The sequence below is a fragment of the Macrobrachium nipponense genome, chromosome 5 (genome assembly GCF_015104395.2).
Source record: "Macrobrachium nipponense isolate FS-2020 chromosome 5, ASM1510439v2, whole genome shotgun sequence".
NCBI lineage: Eukaryota > Metazoa > Arthropoda > Malacostraca > Decapoda > Palaemonidae > Macrobrachium > Macrobrachium nipponense.
This window is the reverse complement of record NC_061107.1, coordinates 137,502,438-137,519,177: the sequence shown is the minus strand read 5'-3', so window position 1 is coordinate 137,519,177 and position 16,740 is coordinate 137,502,438. Positions and strand designations below refer to the sequence as shown.

Genomic DNA, 16,740 nt, shown 5'->3' with positions numbered 1-16,740 from the left:
TCACGATCCAATTTACGTAAATAGGCATCATATTTCTTCCACCCATCATCGGTCAAACTTTCGCACTCCTTACATCGATAATCTATTAAGCAAACATGCCCCCTACACCTTGTACATACGGAGTGGGGATCTACCGAGGATTTCGGTAGCCTCACCTCACAATCACTCATAAAACACACCCTGAAACTCACAGAACTTGATCCAGACATCTTGTCCAATCAAAAACCAATCCAAAATAAAAAAACAGTCCACTATCGCGCGTGCCTAGCCACCAATCCAGAATCAAAACCAAATGACAATCCAAATACTTAAGTGACTACAAAGTTCCAAAATCCAAAGGCGGAGGTACTGCAAACACTTGTTTACAGCACCGGAAACAGAAAAAATATGAATAGAAAATGGGAATGGTTCCTGATATCCGCCTCCCAGCGGCGGGAATGGGTACTACCACCTGGCCGCCCACTGCGTGTGCTGCGAGTTTTGAAATTCTGTCGGACGTCAGAGAATACAGCTATATATATATCTGACAGGTAAGTTTCATGAACAAATTGTATTTTTCTCAATCAAAACATATGCTCCTCAATGCTAACTTTCCTCTTTTAACGACTTTCTGGTCATTGCAAATTCGGCCCCATTAATTTCTTATGGTGCGAAAACAGACAAGAGGCCCAGGGAGCGAAAGCGATTGCGTCACACTACGGCAGTAAAACATATATACAAGTACTATCCTACTTACAACCAAGTTTGGTTCCGACCCACTGGTTGTAAGTCGAACCTTAGAAAGTGGCCAACATACGTACTGGGTAGTGTATACTATCAAACCTTTGCTATATAAAAGGGCCTACTTAGTACTGTAATGTAATGTACAATCATTATTTCAATCTTTTTACCATAATGTACTTCTACTAATACATTTTAATCATTTATGTAATAGTATATATTACGTACAATCAGGCATTGAGTTACAATGGGGTTAGGTTCTTGCATGCATGTCAGAAGTCGATTCTTACGTAAATTGGTTTGCAATTCAGTCTACAGTACAGTTAATACCAAATGATGCTGCAGATAGGGCAGGGTAACTCAAACTGATGCTGCCTGAGTGATGAGAGTTCTCATGAGATGGCGCAGTGCCAAGTAACTCAATGATCAACTGTCTGAAGTAAGGTTGTAAGTACGAGTGGTCATATGTCGAGCAGGTTGTAAGTCGGAGTAGTGTTAGTGCGCATTATGATTATAACAATTACATGAATAGCTAATAACAATCTGCATGAATAACTGGTAAACTGTTCTGCAAGAAAGTTGAGTATAGCAATTAATTTACAATAGGTACGAAAGTCAAGATGTCGTGACGTCATAATACAGGACTCAACAAAATTTTCTAATTCCGAAAAATAATTACTAAATTTGAGTCAGGAATCGAGTTACTTTTTCAATAATGAATATTTTCAAATTAATCATCATAAATATGTAAAATATTGATGTTTTACTATTTATTTAAATAATTATCTAGTGCACACTTCGTCGTCGTCTTCTACCAAAATAGTAGTTTCCTTAAAAACGTTTTGGCCAGGGACCGTTTTCCAATTGCTGTGATGAAAGTGCCCCAGCGTCTATGGGTACAAGTGGTGTGCGGAATTATCACAGGAAATGGGAAGTTTGTTGACACAAGCGACTTCGCAAACATCGAGATGGCGTCAATCTTCTATTTAGTCGTAAGTAAAAATTTAGAAAGCGTTTTGGTGAAGGTTGCACTGCGTTGGCCACCCTTTTCATTACCCTCTGTTTGAAGCTTTAAATTTGGCCTTAATTTCTAACTTTGGAGAAAATACTTGCTTCGAAAGGAGAGTAGAGGTCTTTAGCTGCATCTCTCACCAACAACAACTCGCGACTGATGACCACCTCTGGTGTCAGGACGTGTTATAAGTACTTTTTCGGAGGGTGTCAAGCCGTGACCGTCGGTGTGTTGGCCAGTCCATGCGGCTGTTTACCCTAAATATCGAGTGAATAAGGCCTGGCCAGTGCGATGACGATGGATCGTCTGTGGTTGTTTACCCTAATACACACATGAAAATACATAGGGGGAAACACCAGCGACTACCAACCCTTATCACGGTGGACAGGTCTTATTCACTCGATAATTAAATGGTGAAATAAAATTACAACTCCAAGCATACCCTTCAAAAGATTGAAGTTTTGTCAACATACTGTGATATACGAAAGCCCATACGAACTAAAATAAGCATGTTCGACTCTTGTAAAATATGTTGTCAAGGCAGTTTTGAAATCCAATATGGCGGCTACCGTGTGGATGTACAGGTTCTAATCAATGACGACAACCATCTTTCCCAGCCTTCCCAGCACTCATTTGAACAATGTTAGCATATATATGTAACGTTTATTGATCTTACTCAAGATTGCAGTTGTAATCAGCACAATAAAACAACATTTTGTTGCCTATATTACTGAAAGTATGAAACTTTTTATTCCCGGAGTCATGGTTTGAAGTGAATTCATTTTTACCTTGAAATCGGTGGTTTTTATCCTTACTGCCGTCACAACTGAAACTCCACAGTGCTTATTTGATTGTATTTATACACATTTGGTCTCAATTCACTCCACATTGCACTTTAAAACAAGTTGCTGTTCCTGGTTCTTAAGCGCGCGCGCCACAAACACAGTTACGAGCAGCAGACGACGAAACTGCAAAGTTTTATTCCCTAAATTGTTTACTTTACTCGTTATTTAGTTCAACTTTACTTTGTTAATTAAAATTTTTAATTTAATTCATGTATATTATCCCTTTTTTGCAACCAAATTACCCCGAAAAATTACAGATATTTCTAAAGTAGATACAATCCAATATTTCTAACGTTTTCGTACATCTGGCTGCCGAAAACCATAGAGGAACGACTACGGATAGGTGGATTATATATTTTTTTTTTTTGCTTTTTTGTTTTTGCTAGCACTTTTCATTGATTTCAGTCTATATTAGTATTTTGAATTTCTTTAAAAACCGTATGGCAGAAATAAATGTAACCTTTAACGTTTGCATGCTAAGAATGGCAAAATCATCGTTGCCACATTAGTGCAGGCTTCACACATACGCCGTTTCATTATTATAAACGGTTTCCATGAATTCTAGTTGTCATAGTAATGCAATAATGATAAAATTGCTTTAATATTTATGTATATATATGTACTTCCAATACATAAGCCTAATCAACCAATTCAATGTTTTGTGTGTAGTCTTATACCCAGTTTGGTGGAGAGAGTCAACACATAACGAGAGAGAGAGTGAGAGAGAAAGGAAGGTGAAGGAACAAAGAAGGAAATGGGTGGGGTGGCGGGTGGAGGGGGGGGGGAGGGGGAGGGTAGGTGGAGCTTTTTACGCGTGTTCGTATCAATTTCTGCATAATGGAGTTTTTGTCTCTTGGTACAAATACAAGTGTCGTTATTCTTTACGATTAGTGATTCACGATACCCTTATAAATTACGGCACTGGGTGTAATGCACTATAGCACTGTCGCTAAAACCCATAGTAGGTATGCTGCTTAGTTGTCAATCAAGTTTTTTGTAATAAAGTATTTTTTACAAGCTAGCTATTGAATAAATTTGTATTTTTCTCAATCAAAACATATGCCCCTCAATGCTAACTTTCCTCTTTTAACGACTTTCTGGTCATTGCAAATTCGGCCCCATAATTTCTTATGGTGCGAAAACATAGGCCCAGGGACCGAAAACGATTGCGTCACACTACGGCGATAATACGGCAGTAAAACATCTTCATATATCCAAAAAGTAAATAATAAAAATATATATATGCGCATTACAATTATAACAATTACATGAATAGCTGATAATCTGCATGAATAACTGGTAAACTGTTCTGCAAGAAAGTTGAGTAAAGCAATTATTTACAATAGGTACGAAAGCCAAGAAGTCGTGACATCATAATACAGGACATAAACGAACGTTCTAATTCAAAAAAATAATTACTTAAATTTGAGTCAGAATCGAGTTACTTTTACAATAACGAATATTTTCAAATTAATCATCATAAATATGTAAAATATTGATGTTTTACTATTTATTTAAAAAATTATCCAAGTGCACGCTTCGTCGTTGTCTTCTACCAAAACAGTTGTTTACTAACAAACAAGCCGGTTAGGGACCGTGTTCCGATTGTTGTAATGAAAGTGCCCCAGCGTCTGTGGGTGCAAGTGGTGTGCGGATTATCACAGGAAATGGGAGTTTATTAGACACAAGCGACTCCGTAAACATCGAGATGGCATCAATCTTCTAAATATTTCGAGTTGTAAGCAAAAATATTGAACGCATTTTGGTGAGATTTGGACTGCCTTGTACCACTTTCACTACCCTCTGTTTAGGGTAGAACATCACAGCAGGCCAAGCAGGCCACCTACCATCAATGCAAGCCACCCTCCGAAAAAGTACATTATAACGCGTCCTGACACCCGAGATGGGCATCAGTCGCGACTTGTTGTTGGTGAGAAACGGAGCTAAAGACCTCTACTCTCCTTTCGAAGTAAGTATTTTCTCCAAAGTTAGAAATTAAGGCCAAATTTTAAGATTTAAACAGAGGGTACTGAAAAACGGTCTCAAACGTAGTGCAAATCTCACCAAAACGCGTTCAAACATTTTTACTTACAACTCGAGGTATTTAGAAGATTGAAGCCATCTCGATGTTTACGGAGTAGCTTGTGTCAATAAAACTAACCATTTCCTGTGATAAATCCGCACACCACTTGTACCCACAGACGCTGGAAGCACTTTTATCACAACAATCAAAACACGATTTCTCATCAACAACAAGCCAGGCGTAAACAGCGTGTTTGGGTAGAAGATGACGAGAAGCGTGCTCTTGGCTAATTTTTAAATAAGTAGTAAAACATCAATATTTTACATATTTATGAGATAATTTGAAAATATTCGTTATTGAAAAAGTAACTCGACTCCGACTCAAATTTAAGTAATTATTTTTCTGAATTAGAACGTTCTTTCAAGTTCTGTATTATGACGTCACGACATCTTGACTTTCGTACCTATTGTAAATAATTGCTATACTCAACTGTCATTGCAGAACAGTTTACCAGTTATTCATGCAGATTGTTATCAGCTATACATGTAATTGTTATAATCGTAATGCGCTTATATATCTTTATTATTACTTTTTGGATATATGAAGATGTTTTACTGCTGGATTATCGCCGTAGTGTGACGCAATCGTTTTCGGTCCATGGGCCTCTGTCTGTTTTCGCCACCATAAGAAATTATGGGGCCGAATTTGCAATGACCAGAAAGTCGTTAAAAGAGGAAAGTTAGCATTGAGGGGCATATGTTTTGACTGAGAAAAAATTTATTCAATAGCTAGCTTGTAAAAAATACTTGTTATAAAAACTTGATTGACAACTAAGCAGCATGTCTACTATGGGTTTCAGAGACAGTGCAAGCACGTTTTTGGGCAATACCTATTTCTGTAACGAACACTCGTAACAGAACGAGATTTTTCTTTAGTGCATTACCCCAGTGCCGTAATTATAAGGGTATCGTGAATCACTAATCGTAAAGAATAACTACACTTGTCCTTGTACTAATAGACCAAAACTCATTATCCAGAAATGGATAGGAACACACCAGTAAACAGCTCCACCTACCTCTCCCCCCACCTCCACCGCCACCCCTGTCCTTCTCCTTCCTTCCTTCACCTTCCCTTCTCTCTCTGAAAGTTGTTGCAGTTTAAACTTATTTTCTATGATTTTTTCCATCTATCTATCTAATAATAGTAGGTTTACATTGGTGGATATATCTACGATTACTCGGTTGTTACCTGCCATTGACGATATATTTATACACTGATCCCACTCAACTCTCTCTCTCTCTCTCTCTCTCTCTCTCTTCTCTCTCTCTCTCTCTCTCTCTCTCTCTCTCTCTCTCTCTCTGTTTCTTTTATCGTAATTCGAAAAATGAACAAGAAAATATATTTCATACTTGTATAGCATTAATTAAATACTTTCAAGTTTTAATCAGTCGTAAATGATGAATGTAGGTGCATCTACTAGTGCTCGCAAAATAGTTAAGCAGGACATAGGTATGTAAAATTTAAAAAATGAGAGAGAGAGAGAGAGAGAGAGAGAGAGAGGAGAGAGAGAGAGAGAGAGAGAGAGGACGGAATAGGAAGGGACATTAAAATACCTGGAAAATGAAAATCCCTATAATCCAATAATTATAGCCTCAGGGTTTGTCTCGAAAACCATTCAAAGGTCTGTCACACAAGTGTAAAGTTGTTTTGAAAAATTTGGCACACATGTCTCCTCATAGCGTATAGTGTTGCTGATGAATGAGGTTGTGTTGTTTATTGTAATTATTAACCTCCTATATACCCTACATGGTTGGGGACCCTTTGTGAATGCTGGTTTTGTGTTGGGTAAATATTTTGGAGAGAGGTTGGGAAGGAATCCGTGCGTGCGCTAATTTTCATCACGAAGACATGTTTAAACAATAATAGCCACTTGATTTATGTTTCATTTTTATGACAATTTGTGTGGTTTATGTATGCTCTAATTTTAGTTTAAAATATTAAAAAAAATTTCATGCACAACAGTTTTATATTGCAGGTAATAAATATTAATATTAGTTAGTAATAACGAACATGGGTACATCACGTAGGGCAAAGGGATGGGCCCACTTGCCCCTCACCCGGATATCGTCATTTCAGCGAGTGAAAAATATGGCTCAGGTTTACTATGTAACTGAACGACTTAATGGAGGTACAGATTCTTTAGTAACGAACATTGACCCTCCAAACTGGGTATAAGACTATAAACAAAAACGTTGAATTGGTGAAATTAGGCTATGTATTGGAAGTATATATACATAAATATTAAAGCAATTTTATCATTATTGCATTACTATGACAACTAGAATCATGGAAACAGTTTATAATAATGGAAGCGGCGTATGTGTGAAGCCTCCACTAATGTGGCAACGATGATTTTGCCATTCTTAGCATGCAAACATTAAAGCATGCAAACATTAAAGGTTACATTTATTTCTGGCATACGATTATTTTAAGAAAGGAACTTCAAATACTAATAGACTGAATCAATGAAAAGGTTGCTAGCAAAAACAAAAAAGCAAAAAAAAAAAAAAAACGTAGTCGTTCCTCTATGCTTTTCCTTTTCCGTATTCGTTCCTCTATGGTTTCGGCAGCCAGATGTACGAAAACGTTAGAAACATTTGATTTTATCTACGTTAGAAATATCTGTAATTTTTCGGGGTAATTTGGTTGCAAAAAAGGATAATATACATGAATTAAATCAAAATTTTTAAATAACAATGTAAATTTAAAACTAAAATAACGAGTAAAGTAAACAGTTAGGGAATAAAACTTTGCAGTTTCGTCGTCTGTTGTTTGTAATTGTGTTTATGGCGCGCACGCTTAGAAACCAGGAACAGCAACGGGTTTTAAAGTGGCAATGTGGAGTGAACTGAGACCAAAATGTGTATAATAACAATCAAATAAGCACTGTGGGAGTTTCAGTTGTGATGGCAGTAAGGATAAAAACAAAACCGCCGATTACAAGGTAAGAAAGAATTCAGTTCAAACCATAACCCCGGGAATAACAAGTTTCATACTTTCACTAATATAGGCAACAAAATGTTGTTTTATTGTGCTGATTACAACTGCAATCTTGAGTAAGATCAATAAACGTTACATAGGGGGAAACATCAGTACAGGCCACCAATCATCACGGTAGACGGGTCTTATTCACTCGATATTTATTTAATTGGTGAAACATGAATACAATTGCAACTCTAAGCATACCATTTAAAAGACTGAAGTTTCGTCAACATATTGTGATATATGAAAGCCCCATACGAACTAAAATAAGCATGTGAGCTCTTCGTAAAATATGTTTTCAAGGCAGTTTTGAAATCCAATATGGCGGCTACGTTTTTCATGGACGGTTCTCATCAGTGACGGACACCATCTTTCCCCAGCCTTCCCAGCACTCATTTGAACAATGTTAGCGTATGTATGTAACGTTTATTGATCTTACTCAAGATTGCAGTTGTAATCAGCACAATAAAACAACATTTTGTTGCCTATATTAGTGAAAGTATGAAACTTGTTATTCCCGTATATGGTTGGAACTGAATTCATTCTTACCTTGTAATCGGCGGTTTTTTTTTATCCTTACTGCCATCACAACTGAAACTCCACAGTGCTTATTTGATTGTTATTATACACATTTTGGTCTCAGTTCACTCCACATTGCACTTTAAACCCGTTGCTGTTCCTGGTTTCTAAGCGCGCGCGCCATAAACACAATTACAAACAGCAGACGACGACAGACGACGAAACTGCAAAGTTTTATTCCCTAAACTGTTTACTTTACTCGTTATTTAGTTAAATTTACATTGTTATTTAAAAATTTTGATTTAATTCATGTATATTATCCCTTTATTGCAACCAAATTACCCCGAGAAAAATTACAGATATTTCTAACGTAGATAAAATCAAATGTTTCTAACGTTTTCGTACATCTGGCTGCCGGAAAACCATAGAGGAACGAATACGGAAAAGTGCATAGAGGAACGACTACGTTTTTTTTTTTTTTTTTTTGCTTTTTTGTTTTTGCTAGCACTTTTCGTTGATTTCAGTCTTTATAGTATTTTGAATTTCTTAAATAACGGTATGCAGAAAATAAATGTAACCTTTAATGTTTGCATGCTTTAATGTTTGCATGCTAAGAATGGCAAAATCATCGTGCCACAATTAGTGGAGGCTTCACACATACGCCGTTCCATTATTATAAACTGTTTTTTCCATGAATTCTAGTTGTCATAGTAATGCAATAATGATAAAATTGCTTTAATATTTATGTTATATACTTCCAATACATAGCCTAATTTCACCAATTTCAACGTTTTGTTTATAGTCTTATACCCAGTTTGGAGGGTCAATGTTCGTTACTAAAGAATCTGTAACCTCCTTAAGTCGTTCAGTTGACATAGTAAACCTGAGCCATATTTTCACTCGCTGAAATGACGATATCCGGGTGAGGGGCAAGTGGGCCCATCCCTTTGCCCTACGTGATGTACCCATGTTCGTTATTACTAACTAATATAATATTTATTACCTGCAATATAAACTGTTGTGCATGAAATTTTTTTAATATTTTTAAACTAAAATTAGAGCATACATAAACCACACAAATTGTCATAAAAATGAAACTAAATCAAGTGGCTATTATTGTTAAACATGTCTTCGTGATGAAAATTAGCGCACGCACGGATTCCTTCCCAACCTCTCTCCAAAATATTTACCCAACACAAAACCAGCATTCACAAAGGGTCCCCCAACCATGTAGGGTATATAGGAGGTTAATAATTAACAATAAACAACACAAACCTCATTCATCAGCAACACTAATACGCTATGAGGAGACATGTGTGCCAAATTTTCAAAACAAACTTTACACTTGTGTGACAGACCTTTGAATGGTTTTCGAGACAAACCCTGAGGCTATAATTATTGGATTATAGGGATTTTCATTTCCAGGTATTTTAATGTCCCTTCCTATTCCGTCCTCTCTCTCTCTCTCGCTCTCTCTCTATCTCTCTCTCTCTATCTCTCCCTCTCTCTCTCTCTCTCTCTCTCATTTTTAAAGATTTAAATTTTACATACCTATGTCCTGCTTAACTATTTTGCGAGCACTAGTAGATGCACCTACATTCATCATTACGACTGAATTAAAAACTTGAAAGTTTTAATTAATGCTATACAAGTATGAAATATATTTTCTTGTTCATTTTTCGAATTACGATAAAAGAAAACAGAGAGAGAGAGAGAGAGAGAGGAGATAGAGAGAGAGAGAGAGAGAGAGAGTTGAGTGGATCAGTGTATAAAATAATATCGGTCATGGGCAGGTAACAACCGCGTGAATCGTTAGATATATCCACCAATGTAAACTACTATTATTAGATAGATAGATGGAAAAATCATAGAAAATAAGTTTAAACTGCAACAACTTTCAGAGAGAGAGAAGGGAAGGTGAAGGAAGGAAGGAAGGACAGGGGTGGCGGTGGAGGTGGGGTAGAGGGTAGGGTGGAGCTGTTTACTGGTGTGTTTCCTATCCATTTCTGGGATAATGGAGTTTTGGTCTATTAGTACAAGGACAAGTGTAGTTATTCTTTACGATTAGTGATTCACGATACCCTTTATAAAATTACGGCACTGGGGGTAATGCACTAAAGAAAAATCTCGCTCTGTTACGAGTGTTCGTTACAGAAATAGGTATTGCCCAAAAAACGTGCTTGCATGTCTCTGAAACAAACCATAGTAGACATGCTGCTTAGTTGTCAATCAAGTTTTTATAACCAAGTATTTTTTACAAGCTAGCTATTGAATAAATTTGTATTTTTCTCAGTCAAAACATATGCCCCTCAATGCTAACTTTCCTCTTTTAACGACTTTCTGGTCATTGCAAATTCGGCCCCATAATTTCTTATGGTGCGAAAACAGACAGAGGCCCATGGACCGAAAACGATTGCGTCACACTACGGCGATAATCCAGCAGTAAAACATCTTCATATATCCAAAAAGTAAACTAATAAAAAGATATATATGCGCATTACGATTATAACAATACATGTATAGCTGATAACAATCTGCACGAATAACTGGTAAACTGTTCTGCAATGACAGTTGAGTATAGCAATTATTTACAATAGGTACGAAAGTCAAGATGTCGTGACGTCATAATACAGAACTTGAAAGAACGTTCTAATTCAGAAAAATAATTACTTAAATTTGAGTCAGAGTCGAGTTACTTTTTCAATAACGAATATTTTCAAATTAATCATCATAAATATGTAAAATATTGATGTTTTACTACTTATTTAAAAATTAGCCAAGAGCACGCTTCTCGTCATCTTCTACCCCAACAGCTGTTTACGCCTGGCTTGTTGTTGATGAGAAATCGTGTTTCGATTGTTGTGATAAAAAGTGCTCCAGCGTCTGTGGGTACAAGTGTGTGCGGATTTATCACAGGAAATGGTTAGTTTATTGACACAAGCTACTCCGTAAACATCGAGATGGCGTCAATCTTCTAAATACCTCGAGTTGTAAGTAAAAAAATGTGAACGCGTTTTGGTGGAGGTTTCCACTACGTTTGAGACCGTTTTCAGTACCCTCTGTTAAATCTGTTTAAAATCTTAAAATTTGGCCTTAATTTCTAACTTTGGGGAAAATACTACTCGAAAGGATAGTAGAGGTCTTTAGCTCCGTTTCTCACCAACAACAAGTCGCGACTGATGCCCATCTCGGGTGTCAGGATGCGTTATAATGTACTTTTTCGGAGGGTGGCTTGCATTGATGGTAGCTGGCCTGCGTGGCCTGCTGTGATGATCTACCCATACATACGCTAACATTGTTCAAATGAGTGCTGGGAAGGCTGGGGAAAGATGGTGGCCGTCACTGATGAGAACCGTCCATGAAAAACGTAGCCGCCATATTGGATTTCAAAACTGCCTTGAAAACATATTTTACGAAGAGCTCACATGCTTATTTTAGTTCGTATGGGGCTTTCATATATCACAATATGTTGACGAAACTTCAGTCTTTTAAAATTAAATGGTCATTGCTTAGAGTTGCAATTGTATTCATGTTTCACCAATTAAATATCGAGTGAATAAGACCCGTAATCTACCGTGATGAGGGTTGGCATGTTGTGATGTTTCCCCCTTAATCTTAAAATTTGGTGCCTTAATTTCTAACTTTGGAGAAAATACTTACTTCGAAAGGAGAGTAAAGGTCTTTAGCTCCGTTTCTCACCAACAAGATGCCCATCTCCAGTGTCAGGACGCGTTATAATGTACTTTTTTTGGGGTTGTACACGTTGATCATACATGGTCCACCCCTGTACCATGCAGTTTTTACCCTAGGCTAATTACTTTAGAGAAATGGAATTGTAACTGTTGTAAGAATTTACCAGGAAAAAAAATTATTTGAACAAAGGCAAGCCTCTACCAATGCTGTAATTGTACAATGAGCCTAGACCTCCAGTTAAAGAAGGTAAACCTTGGCTAGGATTATTCACAAGAACTGATCTCTTTTACCTCAAAAGACTTGGTTAATATTGCTAAGCTACTTCTTTTAAGCTGATTAACTAACATCAGTTGAGTTTCGTTGTCACAGCCTTGCAGTCGTATCTTCAAAGATTGAAGGCGACCTTTAAGATATAGGGGGAAACATCAGTTCAGGCCAACCCTCATCACGGTGGACGGGTCTTATTCACTTGATATTTAATTGGTGAAACATGAATACAATTGCAACTCTAAGCATACCATTTAAAAGACTGAAGTTTCGTCAACATATTGTGATATATGAAAGCCCCATACGAACTAAAATAAGCATGTGAGCTCTTCGTAAAATATGTTTTCAAGGCAGTTTTGAAATCCAATATGGCGGCTACGTTTTTCATGGACGGTTTCTCATCAGTGACGGACACCCATCTTTCCCCAGCCATTCCCAGCACTCATTTGAACAATGTTAGCGTATGTATGTAACGTTTATTGATCTTACTCAAGATTGCAGTTGTAATCAGCACAATAAAACAACATTTTGTTGCCTATATTAGTGAAAGTATGAAACTTGTTATTCCCGGGGTTATGGTTGGAACTGAATTCATTCTTACCTTGTAATCGGCGGTTTTTTATCCTTACTGCCATCACAACTGAAACTCCACAGTGCTTATTTGATTGTTATTATACACATTTTGGTCTCAGTTCACTCCACATTGCACTTTAAACCCAGGTTGCTGTTCCTGGTTTTTCTAAGCGCGCGCGCCATAAACACAATTACAAACAGCAGACGACGACAGACGACGACAGACGACGAAACTGCAAAGTTTTATTCCCTAACTGTTTACTTTACTCGTTATTTAGTTTAAATTTACATTGTTATTAAAAATTTTGATTTAAATTCATGATATTATCCCTTTTTAGCAACCAAATTACCCCGAAAAATTACAGATATTTCTAACGTAGATAAAAAAATCAAATGTTTCTAACGTTTTCGTACATCTGGCTGCGAAAACCATAGAGGAACGAATAAGACGAAAAGTGCATAGAGGAAACGACTACGTTTTTTTTTTTTTTGCTTTTTTGTTTTTGCTAGCACTTTTCATTGATTTCAGTCTTTATTAGTATTTTGAATTTCTTAAATAATCGTTATGCCAGAAATAAATGTAACCTTTAATGTTTGCATGCTTTAATGTTTGCATGCTAAGAATGGCAAAATCATCGTTGCCACATTAGTGGAGGCTTAACACATACGCCGTTCCATTATTATAAACTGTTCCATGAATTCTAGTTGTCATAGTAATGCAATAATGATAAAATTGCTTTAATATTTATGTATATATACTTCCAATACATAGCCTCTTAATTTCACCAATTTCAACGTTTTGTGTGTAGTCTTATACCCAGTTTGGAGGGGTCAACACATACCGAATGGCAACAGAGAGAGAGAGAAAGGAAGGCGGAGGAAGAAGAAAGAAAAGGGATGGCGGTGGAGGGGGGGGGGTGGTGGCGGGGGAGAGGGTAGGTGGAGCTTTATACGCGTGTTCGTATCCATTTCTGCATAATGGAGTTTTTGTCTCTTGGTACAAGGACAAGTGTCGTTATTCTTTACGATTAGTGATTCACGATTACCCTTATAAAAAATTACGGCACTGGGTGTAATGCACTATAGCAAAATCTCGTTCTGTTACGAGTGTTCGTTACAGAAATAGGTATTGCCCAAAAACGTGCTTGCACTGTCTCTGAAAACCCATAGTAGACATGCTGCTTAGTTTGTCAATCAAGTTTTTATAACAAGTAGTTTTTTACAAGCTAGCTATTGAATAAATTGTATTTTTCTCAGTCAAAAACATATGCCCCTCAATGCTAACTTTTCCTCTTTTAACGACTTTCTGGTCATTGCAAATTCGGCCCCATAATTTCTTATGGTGCGAAAACAGACAGAGGCCCATGGACCGAAACGATGCGTCACACTACGGCGATAATCCAGCAGTAAAACATCTTCATATCCTCCAAAAAGTAAATAAATAAAGATATATATGCGCATTACGATTATAAACAATTACATGTATAGCTGATAACAATCTGCACGAATAACTGGTAAACTGTTCTGCAATGACAGTTGAGTATAGCAATTATTTACAATAGGTACGAAAGTCAAGATGTCGTGACGTCATAATACAGAACTTGAAAGAACGTTCTAATTCAGAAAAATAATTACTTAAATTTGAGTCAGAGGCGAGTACTTTTTCAATAACGAATATTTTCAAATTAATCATCATAAATATGTAAATATTGATGTTTTACTACTTATTTAAAAATTTATTCCCAAACCGAGCACGCTTCTCGTCATCTTCTACCCCAAACAGCTGTTTACGGCCTGGCTTGTTGTTGATGAGAAATAGTGTTTCGATTGTTGTGATAAAAGTGCTCCAGCGTCTGTGGGTACAAGTGGTGTGCGGATTTATCACCAGGAAATGGTTAGTTTATTGACACAAGCTACTCCGTAAACATCGAGATGGCGTCAATCTTCGAAACATTTTTAGTTGTAAGTAAAAATTTCTAAAGCGTTTTGGTGAGATTCCACTGCCGTGGGCGCCATTTTCAGTACCCTCTGTTTAAATCTGTTTAAATCTTAAAATTTGGCCTTAATTTCTAACTTTGGGGAAAATACTTACTTCGAAAGGAGAGTAAGGAGGTCTTTAGCTCCGTTTCTCACCAACAACAAGTCGCGACTGATGCCCATCTCGGGTGTCAGGACGCGTTATAATGTACTTTTTCGGAGGGTGGCTTGCACTGATGGTAGCTGGCCTGCGTGGCCTGCTTTGATGTTTTACCCTACGTCCAAGGCCTTAGATAGAGATACTAGGAGGCAATGTTCCAGGGATTCCAACAGGTTAAGCGTACGTAGCCTAATAGAATGCCTAGAAAACAATGAAAGGATGAATTAAGCTGAATAGGCTACGGCAGACTATAGTAGTGTATCGTCGGCTACGTTTAATCCCAACGTAAACATTGGGGCGAGTTTAGGCTACAACAACCCCACACAAGTTGCATCTCGGCCCACACCCTCGCCTTATAGGTAGGTCTGATTCGAGAATTCATTCGCTCCGCCTTTCCTTCTTCCGAGAAGACTTACCCGAGTCACCTATTATCAGCAATTTGAAGAGATGGTCGTATTCCCTCGCCATGATATAAAATGACACCACATAAAACGCCCTAGTGATCACTTGTTATTATTTTCTCGTCGGGATGAATCATGGAACTGAGAGATGGAAGTTTAAATGCTGATATCAGTTCTTTGCTACGGTCACTCGAGGCGTTTTTAGGTCGTTACCTTGCGCGTTAATAATTCATGAAACTATTAAACGGAATACGAGGGAGGGCACAAGGTTAATGTACAATTCAGATTATTAAATTACAATACTTTTAGAACACTGCTTTGATATGTTTGTCTCGCGAGTTCACGACATCAACTGTTCGAATGCACCACCAATGACTTCGCATCGTTTTGCTATTGTTATTGTAACTTATGGCAATAACATCTGCCAGATGTATAAAATAAATTATATTATATCTATAATTTATAATATGTAGATAAATAATTTACTGCTATTTGGTTTTCAAAATATATTGTTATTACTTCAAAATAGTTTATTTTTCAACCGACTCCGAACTTAACTTCCAATATTATACTGGGTAGGAGGCATCAGTGAATCTGACATTGCCAAAAAATTTATAATTTTATTTTTGAGAAAAATATTGTTATACCATCGCTCATTAAAAAAAATGAGATTTTAAGTTAACTTATCACTGCAACAAAACACAAAAGATAAAGATGTATTTATTACCTAATCATGAATCATAATCATCTATGCTCACCTCACTCGGCCATAAGCAAAATCGCGGTAAAAGAGTTCTTACGATTAAAATGAACCAGGAAAAAATCGCAAGTCGCACGAGTCTTCCATTTAATATCTCAGGATTTCATTCCATCATCTGCATATTAACAATCGGCCTGATGTGCAATGTGTTCAAAAGATTTTTTTGGGGTTTGGTGCAATTAGTTGCAGTAAATTTTCTTCTTTGCCTTTGTATTGGTAAATAGTTTTATAAATTCATACTTGTTAACTTAATACTGATATAAATTCACGCTTGCACGTTTACTTTATGCTGATGAGGTTATACTTTTGTTGTTCTCTGCGAATTGTCTTTATAATTTCGAACTACATAGAACTTGCTTATATCAATATGAGGATTGGAAATTATCAACACAATCACGTATGTATATTAGAAATAAATTTCTAACTCACATCGGAATCTAACCCAGGACTCTCAAATGAAAGGCAAGGGCGCTGTTTTCCGTGTAATGGTGTGTTTATTGTTAATTTTGTGAAAATACAAACCAGTTAGAAACTTTTTTCCTGAATGAGAAAAAATTGCGTCTACTGATTTTCTACTTATCTCCTTGATTCCAATATAGTCCGTATTTTTATAATTCACATCACTTGTGGTTATGTTTTCACATTGTTTCTTATACTTACATATAAAAAAACACTAAGTTGCGTAGAATCTAGAAAAACATTTGTTTAGAATCTTTACAATATTTGAGAATGATGGTATGAAACCCTT

At 36.8% G+C, this 16,740-nt stretch overlaps 1 pseudogene; it reads right to left on the bottom strand.

Moving 5' to 3' along the window:
- Positions 1–15,481, bottom strand: part of LOC135215662 (ras-related protein Rab-35-like) — a 113,955-nt pseudogene extending 98,474 nt beyond the window's left edge.
- Positions 15,482–16,740: the final 1,259 nt, after the last annotated feature.